Consider the following 5,539-nt stretch of genomic DNA (forward strand, 5'->3'; position numbering starts at 1 on the left):
ACAGGTGATCTGTTGGGGCATCCTTCGATCCAAGGTTTCAGCAACATTTAATCTCAATTTTTGGTGAAATTCTCTGTTATTTGCAATTTTTTTAATCAGCTTTGATGGGCGAGTGAAAAAACTGAAAAAATTGAACAGTTCCATCCTTTCTTTTCTTCCTTCTTCTCTTCTTTCCATCAGTTTCTCTTTTCTGTCCCAGGTCAATATAATGATGAGAATCCCAATTTAATCTGTTGTTTCTGGTGTTTTATCCATTCCAATCAAAATTTCAACATTCCAATCAAATCTATTTGTTATTCCACAGTGTCTCTCCATGTGTTTTATTCTGTTGTATTCTCTCACAGTCTGTTTGATGATCAATGTTACATCTCACTCTCCGTTCTGGTGAAGATCAGAAGCAGTGATATCTGTTTACACCACCCGACAAGTCGGCCTGAGGCTGTGCCTCGCTGATCATGTGGAGTTAAAGCAATTCTTCCAGTCAGTTAGTTCAGTTTTCATTTCATGAGAAATTCGGTCATCATGACTTCGTCAGTGACCTAATAGTTCAGGTGTCTGAGTGATGTTAATCATGATGTGATGAAATGATTGTATGTTCCAGTCTTTCCGTGGTGGGTTTTCACACTGAGTAGAAACGTGTTGGACATGGTCTGGAAATGTTTCACACCGCTCCATTCCCAACTTCATTTACTGACAGAAGATATATTTCCATCATTACACAGCTGGCTGCACAGCCAGAAACTGTGCTGAAGGTGACAGCTTTGTTTATGCAACTGACAAGGTGGCCGAGAGGTTAAGGCGATGGACTGCTAATCCATTGTGCTCTGCACACGTGGGTTCGAATCCCATTCTTGTCGCTAGTTTATGAACTGTTCAGTGTATTGTTTATGTGTAAATTCAGCCTCGAAACCTGTTCTTGTCAATGTCCAGACAGTGATTTCAGAATTGGTTAGACTTTATTAAAATTGAGACAGACAATTGGAATTCTTCACCCAAACTGCACTGGAATGAAGATCAAATAGGGATCACGAAACGGAGCAGGATTTTTCCTCCCCTCCTTCCTTCCATCTTTACTTTCTCTGGATTTGCACCAAGTGAAAGACAAATGGGAAAAGTAAATGGCGAGGGAGCAGATGCAGAAAATTATCCTTTGGCAAGAAATTTATTTTCAAATCTTCTTGATAGATTAAGTGAGTGAGCAATGCTTTGGCAGATGGAGTTTAAAATGAGGGGTCATCTACTACCTACTACCTAGATTAGAGTGTTTTTTTGTAAGAGGTGAGATGTTAGAAACGGCGGAGGAGCAGAGACCCGAATACTGAATTAATAAAAGCTAGTGGACTGGTAGAAAATAATGTGAAAAGTGAACAGAATCTGAAGATTGGAACTCATGTTGCAGTGATATAAAGCTCTGTGCTCCTGAAGTAAATGTCCAAGCCCAGATTGTGGGGAATCTGTGGAGAGTGATTTGGTTTTTATTCATTCTTGGGTGTGAGTATCGCTGATAAGGCCAGCATTTATTACCCATTCCTATTGCCGTTGAGAAGGTGGTGGAGAGCTGCCTTCTTGAACTGATGCAGTCCATATGGTGCAGGAACACCCACAGTGCTATTGGGGAGGGAGTTCCAGGATTGTGACCCAACAACAGTGAAGAAATGGCTATATTGTTCCAAGTCAGGATGGTGAGTGACTTAGAGGGGAACCTGCAGGTAGTGAGTTCCCATGCATGTGCTGCCCTTGTCCTTCGAGGTGGTAGTGGTCACGAGTTTGGAAGGTGCTGTTGAAGGTTACTTGCTGCAGTGCACATGGAGATGGTACACACTGCAGCCACTGTTTACAGGTTGTGGAGGGATTGAATGTTTAAGGTGGCGGGTTAGGTGCCGATCAAGTGCGCTGCTTTGTCCTGGATGGTGTTGAGCTTCTTGAGTGTTGTTGAGTGGGATGTATTCCATCACACTCCTGACTTGTGCCTTGTAGATGGTGGACAGGATTTGGGGTGTCAGGAGGTGAGATACTTGCTGCAGAATTCGTAATCTCTGACCTGCGCTGATAGCCACAGCATAGATGTGACTGGTCTAGTTACGTTTCTGGTCAAGATGTTGATTGTGGGGGATTTAACGATGATAATGCTTCTGAATATCAAAAGGTAGATTTTTTTCTCTCTCATTGGAGATGTTCACTGCTTGGCACTTGTGTGGCCAGAAGGTTGCTTGTCACTTATCAGCTCAAGCCTGAATGTTGTTCAGGTCTTGCTGCTTGCAGGCACAGACTGCTTCAGTATCTGAAGAGTTGTGAGTCATCATCTAACATTCCCACTTCTGACTTATGTTGAAGAGAAAGTCGTCAATGAAACAGCTGGGATGTTTGTGTCTAGGACACTACCCTGAGAAACTCCTGAGGCAATGTCCTGGGCTGAGATGATTGGCCTCCACGAACCACAACATCTTGTTTTGGGCGAGGTATGACTTCAACAAGTGGAGAGTTTTCCCCCTGATTCCCATTGACTTCAATTTTGCTGGGGATCCTTGATGCCACACTCACTCAAGGGTAATCACTCTCACCTCTCCTCTGGAATTCCACTCTTTCGTCTCTGCTTGGACCAAGCTGCAATGAGATCATACGAACATAAGATCAGAAGAACTAATAGCAGGAGTAGGCCATTTAGCCCCTCGAGCTTGCTCCGCCATTCAATAGGATCATGGCTGACCTGATCATGACCTCAACCCCACTTTCTTGCCTGCCCACATAACCCTTGGCTCTCTTGTAGGTCAAAATCTTGAAGACATTCAATAACCCAGCCTCCACTGCTCTCTGCGGTAACGAATTTCAAAGATTAATGACCCTCTGAGAGAAGAAATACCTTCTTAAATGAAAAAGCCCTAAATCTGAAACTGTGTCCCCTAGTTCTAGATTCCACCACGAGAGGAAACATCCTCTCAGCATCTACCCTGTCAAGCCCCCTCAGAATCTTATATGTCTCAACACGTTCACCTTTCATTTTTCTCAACTACAATGAGTATCAGTCCATCCTGCTCAGCTTTCCTCATAAGACAACACCTTCATCACAGGAATCAATCCAATGAACCTTCTCTCAACTGCCTCCAATGCAAGTATATCCCTCCTTAAATAAAGAGACAAAAACTGTACACAGTACTCCAGGTGTGGTTTCACCAGCACCATGTACATTTGTAGCAAGACTTCTCTACTTTTATGCTCCATCCCCCTTGCAATAAAGGGTAACATTCCATTTGCCTTCCTAATTATTTGCTGTACCTGCATGGTAACTTTTTGTGATTCATGTACGAGGACACCCAGATCCTTCTACACCGCAGCATTCTGTAATCTCTCACAATTCAAATAATATTTTCCTTTTCTATTCTTCCTACCAAAGTGGATAACCTCACATTTTCCCACATTCTCCTCTATCTGCCAAATTATTTCCTGGAGCTGAGAGACCCTGGCAGAACCTAAACTGAGCATCAATGATCAGATTATTGCTACATGTGTGGTGCTTGATAGCACTTTTGGTGACATCTTCCATCACTTTGCTGTTGATTGATAGTCGACTGATGGGGTGGTAATTGGTCAGATTGGATTTGTCCTGCATTTTTTTTATGGAGAGGGCACACTTGGACAATTTTCCACATTGTCAAGTAGATGCCTGTGTTGTAGCTCTCCTGGAACAGCTTGGCTGAGGGTGCAGCTAGTTCTGGAGCACAAGTCTTCAGTACTAGAGCCGGAATGTTGTTAGGGCCCATAGTCTTTGCTGTATCGAGTGCCTTCAGCTGTTTCTTGCCATTATGTGGAGTGAAGCAAATTGGCTGAAAACAGGAAGCTGTGATGCTGGGGACCTCAAGAGGCCGAGATGAATCATCCACTGAGCCATTCCTGACTGAAGATGGTTTCAAATGCCCCAGCTTCACCTTTTGCACTGACGTGCTCGGCTCCACCAACATTGAGGATAGGAATGTTTTTGGGCCCTCCTCATCTGGTTCGTTATTTAATTGTCCACCACCATTCATGACTGGATACCTAGTTTCTCAGGGCAGTGTCCGAGGCCCAACCATCCTCAGCTGTTTCATTGATGGCTTTCTCTTCAACATAAGTCAGAAGTGGGAATGTTCGCTGATGATTCACAACTCCTCAGATACTGAAGCAGTCTGTGCCTGCAAGCAGCAAGACCTGAACAACATTCAGGCTTGAGCTGATAAGTGACAAGCAACATTCCTTGATCGGATCCTCAGGGAGATATCCGTGTGTGGAGTGGCGGGATGTATGGAGAGTGATTCTGAAGAGGGTGTCTGAGCCTCGAGGGAAGAATCTGTGGAGAGTGGTCCTCAAAGGATGTCCGTGTCTGGAGATTTAGGATCTCTGAAGAGGGTCTCCGAGCCCATAGTGCTGGGATGTATGGAGAGTGATCCTGAAGTGGGAATCCGAGCCTGGAGTGGCGGGATCTGTGGAGAGTGATCCTGAAGTGGGTGTCCGAGCCTGGAGTGGCAGGATCTGTGGAGAGTGATCCTGATGAGTGTGTGTAAACCTGGAATGGAAGCTTTCTGTAGAGGTACAGGTGGAGGCCATTCATTCCCAGTATTTTATAAAGGTTTAGCATAACTTATATGTTTTTACTCTATGCCTCTATTAATAAAGCCAAGTGTCCTGTTTGCTCTTAGCTACCTTTTCAATCCTTCTAACATTGGTGTACATTGTCTCTCTGCTCCTGCACCCAGTTTAGAATTGTAACGTTTCATTTATATGAGGCTGTGCCTCTCTGATCATGTGGAATTAAAGCAATTCTTCCAGTCAGTTAGTTCAGTTTTCATTTCATGAGAAATTCGGTCATCATGACTTCGTCAGTGACCTCATGGTTCAGGTGTCTGAGTGATGTTAATCATGATGTGATGATATGATTGTATTTCCGTGGTGGATTTTCACACTGAGTCGAAACGTGTTGGACATGGTCTGGAAATGTTTCACACCGCTCCATTCCCAACAGGCCATGACCTGATGTGATGGAAATTTCATTTACTTACAGAAGCTGCATTTCCATCATTGCACATCTGGCTGCACAGCCAGGATCTGTACTGTCCAAACAGCTGACAAGGTGGTCGAGAGGTTAAGACGGTGGCGTGCTCATGCATTTTGCTTTGCATGTGTGGGTTCGGATCCCAATTTTGTCGTTAGTTTATGAAGTGTCTAGTACATTGTTGTTTGGGAGCTTTTGTGGAAAGTTGGCCTGGAAACATGTTCTGGTCAATATCTCGCTGGTGATTCCAGAATTGCTTATACTTTATTAAAATTGAGACAGACAATCGGAATTCTTCACCCAAATTGGACTGGAATGAAGATCAAATAGGGATCACGAAAAGGAGCAAGATTTTTCCCTCCCTCCTTCCTTCCATCTTCACTTTCTCTGGATTTACACCAAATGAAATACTAATGGGAAAAGCAAATGGCGAGGGAGCAGAAGCAGAACATTATCCTTTGGCAAGAAATTTATTTTCAAATCTTCTTGATAGATTAAGTGAGTGAGCAATGCTTT

General features: G+C 43.8%; 1 non-coding gene across 1 annotated transcript; it reads left to right on the forward strand.

Moving 5' to 3' along the window:
* The first annotated feature begins 775 nt into the window (after nt 1–775).
* On the forward strand, nt 776–857 carry trnas-gcu (transfer RNA serine (anticodon GCU)). The gene has a single exon. It is a non-coding gene; the product is annotated as a tRNA-Ser (tRNA).
* The last annotated feature ends 4,682 nt before the right edge of the window (nt 858–5,539 follow it).

Source organism: Heterodontus francisci, chromosome 28, assembly GCF_036365525.1.
Source record: "Heterodontus francisci isolate sHetFra1 chromosome 28, sHetFra1.hap1, whole genome shotgun sequence".
In the NCBI taxonomy this organism is placed as follows: Eukaryota; Metazoa; Chordata; class Chondrichthyes; order Heterodontiformes; family Heterodontidae; genus Heterodontus; species Heterodontus francisci.